Consider the following 14,317-nt stretch of genomic DNA (forward strand, 5'->3'; position numbering starts at 1 on the left):
ACTGAAGAGTTTGAGTGGAGCCTAGTGTGTTTGATTTGTTATTCATTTAATTCCTGTAAGTTTGTTTATTTACTGGGGAGCAGGACATTTAAAGTCTGTTGGTATTAACTGCCCTAGTTGCTGGGTGTCGCTAATTCGTTCCAAATGGCCTACTACTTATTCAATGGCAAGGCTGTTGATTAGTTGGTTACTGTGAGTACAAATTCACGGTATTTATTTTTTGCCGGAATTGTTAAAGTATCTGTGTCGTGATTCAATCACTAGCTACGTGTTTCAGCTAAACTGATATAAACCTTACATTGCCTCCTTAAAATTTGTTGCCAGCAGAAACCCTTAAGAGAACTAAGTTTTGTCACTGCTTATGTTAACCTTTACTGGGAGCAATATTTCATGTAGTTAAATTTTGTCTTAAAATGTGTATTTCTCTGATGTAATAAACGAGTGGTAAAAGGAAAAAGCAAAGTGGCCTGGTCCTTCCTATTGTGTCCGGTTTGTAACACGTATCATAACCATCTGCAGCGTCTTCGATATAACCGACTGTGGTTATTTGGTACACAGCCGTTTGGAGCGTTTCAATCACAGGCTCAGAAGGTTCTGCGACCGTGTGGGTTGTCAATTTGTCGACTTGCGCAACAGGTGCGAGGGTTTCCAGATTTCGGCAAATAGGTCAGAAGTCCACTATACGCAGCAAGCGGCTACACGGGTAGCAGGGGCTGTATGGAGTGGACTGGGCGTTCTTTTTTGGTTAGACGATCTCGATAAATTACAGAAAGGTTGTCAGTCAAAAAGCGTACAGGACAGACACAGGAAATGAGACCTATAATCCGTTCATCATAAGAATAAACCTGATGTAAACGTTACGACATGTATTCTTCCGCGTTTGCTCGAATCTCATTGGATTTCGTTTCACGTGGAGCGGGAGCCAAGCTGTGATCAGTACAGTGAAGTACGATCATAAGGATACGTTTTATGATGTGTTACACGCACTTAGATTGAGGGATCATGCGGGAGAACAGCAATCACCGCCGCATTAAACTTGGACAGCACTCGCCAGCCAGCGGTCAAACTAACCTGCAATGATGTGAGTAGTTGCAGTTCAGACGTAAAAAGAGACGAGCAGAGAAACAATATAGCTTCGAATGTCATTTACTTTTTTAAGGAAAATGAAATAATATTCGGAGAAACTCCAACACTGCCGCGCGCTTCTTTGTTGACCAGACGGAAGGCATAAAATGCACTCGTTCTCACGTGACATAGTATTCTGATTACAAATAAGAGTGATCAAAATTTCTAACTTCAACATAGGGTAATTTTTCTGAGCGAGCTGTGTGTACTCCAAAAGCATACTGCAGAGGTTTCACCGTACTGTTGAATACTGAAGCCGCTGAAGGTATTCATTACAGTCGTCAGGTTATCTCTTAGCTCCTTACTTATCTGATCCTAGAAATACGTTTCAGTTCTGGAAGTGTCACCTGCTACCTTGATAACGAGCCTATCAATAACAGAATCCACGAAGCCAACCAGGCGCCGCATTTTCTGTTCTTCTTTTGTGACGAGCCGTTCTATATCCCGCCAGCGTTCGTCAGTGACGTGTGAAAAAGCTACCTGCTTTAGTTCCTGTATGTCTGGCAGCTTAACAGTCTTGTTACTTCTCGGGCCAGATCTCGCAGCGTGCCTCCAGATCAGTTCTGTTGGGTTCATGTTGTAGTGGTACAGTAGCAAATGTAAAAATGCAGCATTTGAATGATGTGCTCGATGCTGTGAAAATGATTGTTTCATGTTTCTGCGATACTTATACACCTCTGTCGTATAAAACGGACGTAGTCCAAATAAAGAGGATTTGTTTTTTTATTTTTGCCTTAAAAACTTAAATTGTTATGTTTTCTTAGTTTAAGCAACTTTTATGAACAGTCTTTCATAAAACATCGATAATTAAGAATTTGTATTTGAAATTCAAACAGGAATTTCGCGTCCGATATGTAATTAGAAACAAGAAGACGTCCATTATTCATAAAAATGATGATGAGTTTTATAATTACGAGATGTAGGTGTTCAAAAATTGAACGAGGAAAAAAATAATTACGGGATAACTTGAACCAACGAATCATGAAATGTTATTTACTATCATTCCATTACGCCACCGACTGCGCTATACATGCAGCGTAACTTTAAATATCAAATGTAGCACATATACTGGCTTGGAAAACTTCAAATTAATGAAAGACATTAAGAACAGCCTATTTCTCGACACTTTTTAACCGTGTTCCACACACGTGTTTCACTACAGAACAGAAAGCAGCCTCAGCCATTTTCATACTGCGCATGAGCGGCGCGACAATCAGAGCACAACGCTGTAGACACTGTACACAATTTTTGAAAAAAAACTGCTTACTTAAAGCGTGATTAAGAAAAACTTTGGTGGCTGTTAATACATTTGAATATCTTAAAGTATCATTTAACGTAATTTAGTAATAACATATCTAATACGTAAGTAAGCCCTGCTTCCAAGAGCGTAACAACACCATTGTACGTATCTTACGGCTTTTGACCAATGATAGCGTTTGTGTATGTTTACATCAGATATATTTTTATGATGAACGGATTATAAAAACAATGGATATCGTGGTTGTAAATTCTCATAGCTGTCTTGGAAAAGAACCAGAGATCCAAGCGCTAATGGAAAGCACTGAATCACAAATCTTTGTTGTTGTTATTGTGGTCTTCAGTCCTGAGAGTGGTTTGATGCAGCTCTCCAAGCTACTCTATCCTCTGCAAGCTTCTTCATCTCCCAGTACCTACTGCAACCTACATCCTTCTGAATATGCTTAGTAAATTCATCTCTTGGTCTCCCTCTACGATTTTTACCCTCCACGCTGCCCTCCAATACTAAATTGGTGATCCCTTGACGCCTCAGAATATGCCCCACCAACCGATCCCTTCTTCTTGTCAAGTTGTGCCACAAACTCCTCTTCTCTCCAATTCTATTCAATACTTCCTCATTAGTTATGTGATCTACCCATCTAATCTTCAGCATTCTTCTGTAGCACCACATTTCGAAAGCTTCTATTCTCTTCGTGTCCAAAATATTTATCGTCCATGTTTCACTTCCATACATGGCTACACTCCATACAAATACTTTCAGAAATAACTTCCTGACACTAAAATCTATACTCGATGTTAACAAATTTCTCTTCTTCAGAAACGCTTTCCTTCCCATTGCCAGTCTACATTATACATCCTCCCTACTCCGACCATCAGCTATTTTGCTCCCCAAGTAGCAAAACTCATTTACTACTTTAAGTGTCTCATTTCCTAATCTAATTCCCTCAGCATCACCCGAATTAATTCGACTACATTCCATGATCCTCGTTTTGCTTTTGTTGATGTTCATCTTATATCCTCCTTTCAAGACACTGTCCAATCCGTCCAACTGCTCTTCCAAGTCCTTTACTGTCTCTGACAGAATTACAGTCGGCGATCCTCAAAGTTTTTATTTCGTCTCCATGGATTTTAATACCTACTCCGAATTTTTCTTTTGTTTCCTTCACTGCTTGCTCAATATACAGATTGAATAACATCGGGGAGAGGCTACAACCCTGTCTCACTCCCTTCCCAACCACTGCTTCCCTTTCATGCCCCTCAACTCTTATAACTGCCATCTGCTTTCTGAACAAATTGTAAATACCTTTCGCTCCCTGTATTTTACCCCTGCCACCATCAGAATTTGAAAGAGTATTCCAGTCAACATTGTCAAAAGCTTTCTCTAAGTCTACAAATGCTAGAAACGTAGGTTTTCCTTTCCTTAATCTAGCTTCTAAGACAAGTCGTAGGGTCAGTATTGCCGCACGTGTTCCAATATTTCTACGGAATGCAAACTGATCTTCCCCTAGGTCGGCTTCTACTAGTTTTTCCATTCGTGTGTGAAGAATTCGAGTTAGTATTTTGCAGCCGTGACTTATTAAACTGGTAGTCGGGTGATTTTCACTTATGTCAACACCTGTTTTCTTTGGGATTGGAATTATTATATTCTTCTTGAAGTCTGAGGGTATTTCGCCTGTCTCATACATCTTGCTCACCAGATGGTAGAGTTTTGTCAGGACTGGCTCTCCCAAGGCCGTCAGTAGTTCTAATGGAATGCTGTCTACTCCCGGGGCCTTGTTTCGACTTAGGTCTTTCAGTGCTCTGTCAAACTCTTCACGCAGTATCATCTCCCATTTCATCTTCATCTGCATCCTCTTCCCTTTCCATGATATTGACCTCAAGTACATCGCCCTTGTATAGAGCCTCTATATACTCCTTCCACCTTTCTGCTTTCCCTTCTTTGATTAGAACTGGGTTTCCATCTGAGTTCTTAATATTCATGCAAGTGGTTCTCTTTTCTCCATAGGTCTCTTAAATTTTCGTGTAGGCAATATCTATCTTACCCCTAGTGATATGCGCCTCTAGATCCTTACATTTATCCTCTAGCCATCCCTGCTTAGCCATTTTGCACTTCCTGTCGATCTCATTTTGGAGACGTTTGTATTCCTTTTTGCCTGCTTCATTTGCTGCATTTTTATATTTTCTCCTTTCATCAATTAAATTCAATATTTCTTCTGTTACCCAAGGATTTCTACTACCTCTCGTCTTTTTACCTACTTGTTCCTCTGCTGCCTTCACTACTTCATCCCTCATAGCTACCCATTCTTCCTCTACTGTATTGCTTTCCCCCATTCCTGCCATTTGTTCCCTTACACTCTCCCTGAAACTCTGTACAACCTCTGGTTTAGTCAGTTTATCCAGGTCCCATCTCCTTAAATTCCCACTTTTTTGCAGTTTCTTCAGTTTTAATCTACAGTTCATAACCAATAGATTGTGGTCAGAGTCCCACATCTGCCCCTGGAAATGTCTTACAATTTAAAACCTGGTTCCTAAATCTCTGTCTGACCATTATATAATCTATCTGAAATCTGTCAGTATCTCCAGGCTTCTTCTATGTATACAACCTCCTTTTATGATTCTTGAACCAAGTGTTAGCTATGATTAAGTTGTGCTCTGTGGAAAATTCTACCAGGCGGCTTCCTCTTTCGTTTCTTACCCCCAATCCATATTCACCTACTACGTTCCCTTCTGTCTCTTTTCCTACTACCGAATACCAGTCACCCACGAGCATTAAATTTTCGGCTCCCTTCACTATCTGAATAATTTCTTTTATTTCGTCATACGTTTCTTCAATTTCTTCGTCATCTGCAGAGCTAGTTGGCATATAAACTTGTACTACCGTAGTAGGTGTGGGCTTCGTGTCTATCTTGGCCACAATAATGCGTTCACTATGCTATTTGTAGTAGCTTACCCGGATTCCTATTTTTTTATTCATTATTAAACCTAAACCTGCATTACCCCTATTTGACTTTGTATTTATAACCCTGTATTCGCCTGTCCAAAAGTATTGTTCCTCCTGCCACGGAACTTCACTAATTCCCACTATATCTAACTTTAACCTATCCATTTCCCTTCTTAAATTTTCTAACCCACCTGCCCGATTAAGGGATCTGACATTCCATGCTCCGATCCTTAGAACGCCAGTTTTCTTTCTCCTGATAACTACGTACTCTTGAGTAGTCCCCGCCCGGAGATCCGAATGGGGGACTATTTTACCTCCGGAATTTTTTACCCAAGAGGACGCCATCATCATTAAGCATACAGTAAAGCTGCATGCCCTCGGGAAAAGTAACGGCTGTAGTTTCCCCTTGCTTTCAACCGTTCGCAGTACCAGCACAGCGAGGCCGTTTTGGTTATTGTTACAAGGCCAGATCAGTCAATCATCCAGACTGTTGCCCCTGCAACTACTGAAAAGGCTGCTGCCCCTCTTCAGGAACCACACGTTTGTCTGACCTCTCAACAGATACCCCTCCGTTGTGGTTGCACGGCTATCTGTATCGCTGAGGCACGCAAGCCTCCCCACCAACGGCAAGGTCCATGGTTCATGGTGGGGGGGGGGGGGGGGTACATAAAGCTGGTTACAGCTGGAAATAAGTTCAACCGAAGTAGATAGTACCCGTGACTTTGTATGTGTAGAGGCTACACGTGACAAACGAAGTAAATTAATAATTGGATCCTTTTACCGACCTCCGACTAAGATGATGCAGTTGCTGAACATTTCAAAGAAAACATGAGTCACGTTTCAAATAGCTACTCCGGTCATACAATTACAGTTTTTGGTTAATTCAATCTATCCACGATATGTTGGCGAAAGTACATGTTTGAAGTCGGTGGTAAGCATAAAATGTCGTCCGAAAATCTGAAGAACTATTTCAGGAGCCCACACGAAGTGTAAATAGTTGCGAAAACATACTTGAACTCTCAGCAACAATTAATCCTTCCCAAATAAGGAGCACCATGACAGATACAAGAATTAGTGATCACAAGGTTGTTGTAGCTAGACTGAATACCGTGACATCCTAACCCACCAGAAATAAACGCTAAATGTCTTTTTAAAAAAGCAAGTAAAAATTCGCTTGGCACTTTTCTAAGAGACAGTCGGGACTCCTTCCTGTCTGGCTATATAAGCATCGACAAGATTTGGTTTAAATTCAAAGAAATATTATCGACGGTGATTGAGAGATATATTCCAAATGATATAATAAAGGATGGTACTGATCCCTCGTGGTACACAAAACAGGTCTGAACACTGTTGCAGAAGCAAAATCATAAGCACGTTAAATTTAAAAGAACGCAAAAGCTCCAAGTTTGACGAAGTTTTAAAGAAGCTCAAAATTTAGCGCTAGATACTTTTAGTAGTTTCTACAACGAAACCCTGTTTGGAAATCTGGCATAAAACCCAAAAAGATTGTGATAGTGTTTAAAGTACACCAGTGGTAAGGGACAATCAATACCTTCACTGCGAGATAACAATGGTGACGTTATCGATGATAGCAGAGCTACTAAACATGGTTTTCCGAAATTCCTTCACAAAGGAAGACGAATTAAATACTCCAAAGTTCGAGTAAAGTACAACGTTAGTAACTTAGATATCCTCGATGAAGGGAAGCGGCTTAAAACACTTAAGAAAGGCAAAGGCTTTCGATCTAGACTGTATACCAGTTAGGTTTCTTTCACAATATGCTGATACAATAGCGCCTTACTTAGCAATCATGTACACACACTCGCTTGTACAAAGATCCGTACCCGAAGACTGGAAAGTTGCAGAAGTCACACTAACACCCAAAAAAGGTAATAGAAGCAACCCGACACATTATAGACCCTTATCACGAACGTAGATGTGAAGTCGGATTTAAGAACATACACTGTGCTCGAACATTACGAATCACCTCGAAGAGAACGATTTATTGACAAATAGCCAACATGAATTCAGAAAATACCGTTTTTGGTCTTTATTCTCGCGAAGTAATGAGTGCTATCTGCAGGGGACGTCAAATTGAGTCCATATTTTTAGGTTTCCAGAAGGCTTTTGACACCGTTCTTCACAAGCAACATCTAATTAAATTGCATGCCTATGGATTATTGACTCATTTGCGTGATTGGATTCGTGATTTCCTGTCAGAAATGTAACAGTTCGTAGTAACTGACGCAAAGTCATCGAGTAAAACAGACGTAATACCTGGTGGTCCCCAAGGAAGTGGTACACGCCCTCTGTTGTTCCTGAACAACAAGCATCATTTCGGAGACAATCTGAGCAGACCTCCTAGATTGTTTGAAGACGTTTCTGTCCTTTACCGTCCTGTAAAGTCATCAGATGATCAAAACGATTTGTAAAACGATTTAGAAAAGATATTTGTATGGCGCAAAAAGTGGCAATTGACTCTACATCATGAAAAGTGTGAAGGCATCCAAATGAGCACTAAAAAGAATCTCCTAAATTTCGATTACACAATAAATCACACAAATTTGAGGGATGTAAATGCAATTAAATATAGGACTATTCAAAAAGAAGGAACAGATTTTAAACAGTTATTACTTCTTCCAAAGTGTAAAATATAGAAACACAATTCCAGTGTTCCTGGAAAGAGAAAAGCTGAATTTTTTTTGCATTCAATGTGAGCACCATGTGTTACACGACAGTTTTCTACGACACGCGAAGCAGCTGGTCTCTCGTTATCGAATCACAACTTCAACAATGCGACATCACAGACTTTCAAGAATGTCAGGCAATAAAATCGCAGGTTTTTACGTAACGCCACAGATAGTTCACAGGGTGCGAGATCTGGAGACATGGGAGGCCACCGGCGATGAAGTTCATGTTCTGTTACTCCTCTTCCAGTCGAACGTCCTGGAATGGTGTCTTTCACGTAACGTCGGTGGTGCGAAGAGAGTCTCTAAGCACGTCCAACGTCACCTGAATGATATCATCTCATTTCAAAACAGATTTTGACACTTTTGGAAATGACATGATTTTCACATTTGACAGCAGAAATTATTTATTTCATTATTGCAGTTTAAAGTGGGACTGCAAAAGACTTGGCTTCAGTATGTGTAAGGCTTTAAAGTTCTCCAACGTGTCTTTTGCAGTACCAGTTTAAAATGGCCGAAATTGCACTAGAGAAACACATAATTTCTACAGAAAATGGCGAAAATGATGCACTTTAAAAAATTATACATGACAGTGGACGTCTATCTTGAGAGGTTAAAAAGATTTTGACAGGTTTCTTTTCTCCCCAAAGACCAAGAGCTTAAGAAAAGAGTGACACTGACATTACTCTTTCTGTTCACCCCTCTCGGGGGGGAGGGGGGGGGGGGGGGGGGTGGGGGGTGGGGGGGAATGTCGTAATGTCGTACATTTCTTGATGTTCACATTTCTTTTTAAAATTATGAATTACTTATTTTGAAGCTGAAAACTGTTTCCATTCATCCCATTTCACGGCCCAAAATTTTTCTTGCAAGTTATTTACAATAGACTGTACGCTGAAGCTAAGCAGTCATGTGGTTACCGAGCAGATGCGAATGGCCTTGTTTAGTTTATGAGCTTTTGTTTGCGTCTGAATATCGTGAGGTATTAATAAAAACAATAGGAATGAAAAACTGAACGAAATAAAAATATCGCCACTCCTGTCCAGCATTTGAAGATGACAAAATATCGCCACTCGTGTCCGACATTTTCTGGAAGCCTGACCTATACAGCAGTGCATGTGAATACTCTAGAATAGACATGACATGACAGGCTAAAGAATCTGTGTAGAGAAAACAAAATATGTGACATTATAAAAATGCTGTAGTATATTTAATAACAGATACGGGGAAACAGAAAAGATTAGAAAAATCGAATATTTGGGGAAACATTTAAGAAAGTGGTTTACGAAAATCTGCTGTAAAAAGAAGGATACAAAATACAGAAAAAATGTATCATATAACTAAAAATAACTACAGCAAAATGTGCCTATCTAAAAAACTTAAAATAAAACTCTAGAACACAGCGGTGAAACCGAAATGTCTCTATGCGGGCGAAGGTGTAGTAATTGTTATATTAATAAACTGAAGTCAAAGGTTCTTTACGAAAATCTCGAGAAATTCTTGACCACTCTACTTTAGCTTTTTACACGACACCTTAATAAACATTCTGACGGATGTAGGCTACATATTTTTTTAAATAACAGTATACAGCTTTTACGTTAAAACCTATTGGGTGGAAGGCAATGTTGTGCCGAGCTGTACTGTGAAAGTATGCTGTTTTGATTTTGTTCTCGCAGTAATTTTCTACTACAATAACTTATAACACTGTTGCCTAGTCGAGAGACCGTGTGAAATATCATATTGTTGTCACGCGAAAACAACAGATATTAGAAAGTGTCGGACGATTCAGATTGTGAAAATTCGTGTGTCACCGCCTTAAGCTGAGTGGGTGAATTAGTTGGAATAATAAACACAATGATTATATGCTTTGCAAAGTTTTCATCTGCGGCTGGGTAGTGTAAGAAAGCGCTGAGCGATTCAGATTGCGTAGTAGTATTCTAATGTTACGCCATAAATGCAACTGTCTTAATAACAGGCTTTATATCAAAACAGACAACAAGGAAGTAAACAAAAGGAGCTACTAGAGAGAATACGAAACTAGTTTTCACAGCAGAGCATTTTCTTTCTCGCAGTCAGTTTTAACTGAATGACTGTACATTGTTGTTCAAACAAATATATGACCATCTCTCCGAATATTTACTATAGTACCGCGTAAAATTTCGCAGTAGATGAACTTTTCTAACTCCTTTTCATTCGTATTTTATTTAAAATTTAGAGCTCCATAACTTTAGAATGGGCGAAGTCGTACCGAGGAGCCGAAATTTGAATTCTGGTACAATTGCCAAGGATACTCCACATTAGGACGTATCTCCAGCTAGAAAAATATGGCAATGCTTGACAACTGCTGAATACGTTGAAACGGCCCTTTGAAAAATTAATGAATTACTGTGCTGATAAACCTCTTACATTATTTGCTTTTCAAACAGCTGAGCAAAACTGAACGTACTCAGACATTACTCTCTTTACTTATTCTGATCAACACTAAACTGACACAATATTTTTAGCGCAACGCAATCTGACTTTTAATAATCCCTACAAAAGAATGACCCTGACTAACAATAACCTATACCTTTACAATATTGTGAAGAATTTTAACAGTTGCTGCTGCAGCCATGTTTAAAATCTTGACCTATACCTTTCATGAATCACTTACCTCACAAAAATCTTCGTTACTCGAACTACTGCAATAAAGCGAGCGCCACTATTGCCAGCTAAATAAAAGATTCAAACTACTGAAGGCACTAACTACTGATAGGCATACTTAGCAAATGAAAGATTTTGATAGAGAACATACAATATATTTACCTTAATAGTGTTCAAAAGTCATAATATGTATAGCAGTTCATGACATCCAGTCTTACAAATTTACTGTCTCTGTCCAGATCATCCGCTCTCAAAACTCCGCCATCTCACTCCCTACATCCACCACTGCTGGCGGCTCACCTCCAACTGCGCAACGCTACGCGCTGTTAACATCCAGCTGCCCAACACTACAATGGCCAACAACAATGCAAACCAGCCACAGACTGCACACAGCACAGCCAGTGATTTTCATACAGAGCGGTACGTGGCATTACCAACATAAGAACCTAAACAGCCTACTTACAACGTGTGAGAATTGAATATATGTCGCAATCTCCTTCTCTGCATTCTCTTTCCATCTCCTCCTCCGCCTCTCACCATCTCCTCTCCTTCACCCACTCAGTGGCCATTTCCTCCACTACCACCCCTTGTCCCTCTACTGATACCCCGTTAATCTGACTTTTAGCCCTGTTTATTGTTACTGCAAATTCTGATTCCATAGTAGTATTGTAATCGTACGCCAGTATGCCAATGGTTGTCAGACGTTTTTGTTTAAGAGCCTATATTAACAAAGAAGGGGGGGGGGGGGGGGTAGCCAGAGTGCCCAGCCACAGATAACAGAGAAATTCAAATTTCAACAAACCGCGATTATCACAGAAGCATACCACTTACACTTTTCGCATCTGCATATCATGAGCTATGACACCATAAATCTTCAATTAAAACAAAGGAGATATTGTAATGGGATCATGTGCATTTTCTTCTGAAGTGTTACATAGTGCCCAATTTTCCGTACCTAAGCGGGTACTGCGGCTGATGCCACCGCATCAGGGTCTCGTGTTTGATGTTCTGATTTTCGGGCACATTTTCTAGGTACCTTCACTCCCTGCTACGTGAAACAATACCAAGTACCTGCACCATATTTTTTCAATCGTACTTTTGTATTACGTCAGCTGTATTAGAGTAGTGGCGGTTTTAAATAATGTAACTTTACTAATTCAAAATTGTCGCAAAGGGACAGAAATGCGGATGTTAGCTTTATACGTACAAGCGCTAAAGAAACTATTATAGGCATGCATATTCAAATATGGGGCCGGCCGGAGTGGCCGTGCGGTTCTAGGCGCTACTGTCTGGAACCGCGTGACCGCTACGGTCGCAGGTTCGAATCCAGCCTCGGGCATGGATATGTGTGATGTCCTTAGGTTAGTTAGGTTTAAGTAGGTCTAAGTTCTAGGGGACTAATGACCTCAGAAGTTCAGTCCCATAATGCTCAGAGCCATTTGATTTCATATATGGAGGTATGTAAACAGGCAGAATAAGGCGCTGCGGTCGGAAACGTTTATATAAGACAACAACTGTCTGCCGCAGTTGTTAGATCGATTAATGCTTCTACAATGGAAGATTATCAAGATTTAAGTGAGTTTGAAGGTGGTGTTATAATCGGTGCACGAGCGATGGAACATAGCAACTCCGAGGTAGCGATGAACTGAGGATTTTTCAGTACGACCAGTTCACGGGTGTACCGTGAACATCAGGAATCCGCTGAAACACCAAATCTCCGACCTTGCTGCGGCTGGAAAAAGATCCTACAAGAACGGGACCAACGACGACTGAAGAGAATGGTTCAACGTGACAGATGTGCAAACCTTCCGCAGATTGCTGCAGATTTCAGTGCTGGGCCACCAACAACTGTCAGCGTGCGAACCATTCACCGAAACATCATCGATATCGGCTTTCGGAGATAGAACTGTTGATGACTGGAAACACATTGCCTGGTCGAACGAGTCTCGTTTTAAATTGTGTCGAGCGGGTGGACGTGTACGAGTATGGAGACAACCACACGAACCCATGGACTCCGCGTGCCTGCAGGGGACTGTTCAAGTTAGTGGAGGGTCTGTAATTTGTGTGGGACGTGTGCAGTTGGAGTAATATGGGACCCCTGGTACGTCTGGATACCATCCTCTGACAGGTGACACGTACGTAAGGATCCTTCGTGGTCAAGTGCATCCAATCATGCCCATTGTGCATTCCGACGGACTTGGGCAATTCCAGCAGGACAATGCTACAGCCCACATGTCCAGAATTGCGACAGAGTGGCTCCAGGAACACTCTTCTGAGATTAAACATTTCCACTGCCCACCAAACTCCCGAGACATGAACATTATTCAGCATATCTGGGATGTCTTACAACGTGCTGTTCAGAAGAGCTCTCCACCCCGTCGTACTGTTACGGATTTATGGACAGCCCTGCAGGATTCACGGCGTCAATTCCCTGCAGCAGGATTTCACTCATTAGTCGAGTCCATGCCACGCCGTGTTGCGGCACTTCTGTGTGGTCGCGGGGGCCAGTCTCTTTGGCTCTTCGGTGTAGAATAGTGCCGGTTTTAAATAATATAACTTTATAAATTCAGAATTGTCGCAAAGGGATAGAATGGCAGATGTTAGCTTTGTATATGAAAGGGTTCATAAATCAGTTTCATCTGTTGCACTATGCGTGTTTTTTGGAAGTAACTAAGTCTTATTTGCGTCAACACTGTGGCCACTTTTCCCGATGAACAGCGCGCATGGCCACTTTTACCGATCGGACACCATGTCGGCATTATGATCCATAGAAAAAACTATCAAACTGAAATAAATAACAGGGAACCAATTTAAAGTTCAAAAGACACAGTTTAAACGTAGATACCGTAAAAAAGTATCACTTTTCATGCAAGAATAATATAAATTACGCATGTTACATCAGGCGACTTAAAACCAAAACAGTTTCGGTCAATAGTAAAGGAACAAGCTTCCTCTGTCAGTCTCACTGCCAAAAATGGCGATGTATATCAGAACTCGTCTGGCAACAGGCAACAGCACTGTTCAGGACAAAAAAAGCACACTACAGCCACTTTGCCCTTCCTGACCACTTTACCACACCTCCTCCAAACGATCTTACTACTGAATGGTAACCTGCATAAGTTAGTATGTTATATAAGGCCCCGGGAATAGACAACATTCCATAAGAACTACTGATGGCCTTGGGAGAGCCAGTCATGACAAAGCTCTACCATCTGGTGAGTACGATGTATGAGACAGGCGAAATACCCTCAGACTTCAAGAAGAATATAATAATTCCAATCCCAAAGGAAGCAGGTGTTGACAGATGTGAAAATTACCGAACTATCAGTTTAATAAGTCACAGCTGCAAATTACTAACGCGAATTCTTTACAGACGAATGGAAAAACTGGTAGAAGCGGACCTCGGGGAAGATCAGTATGGATTCCGTAGAAATGTTGGAACACGTGAGGCAATACTAACCTTACGACTTATCTTAGAAGAAAGATTAAGAAAAGGCAAACCTACGTTTCTAGCATTTGTAGACTTAGAGAAAGCTTTTGACAATGTTAACTGGAATACTCTCTTTCAAATTCTAAAGGTGGCAGGGGTAAAATACAGGGAGTGAAAGGCTATTTACAATTTGTACAGAAACCAGATGGCAGTTATAAGAGTCGAGGGGTATGAAAG

This window comes from Schistocerca americana, chromosome 9 (assembly GCF_021461395.2).
Source record: "Schistocerca americana isolate TAMUIC-IGC-003095 chromosome 9, iqSchAmer2.1, whole genome shotgun sequence".
NCBI classification, from domain to species: domain Eukaryota; kingdom Metazoa; phylum Arthropoda; class Insecta; order Orthoptera; family Acrididae; genus Schistocerca; species Schistocerca americana.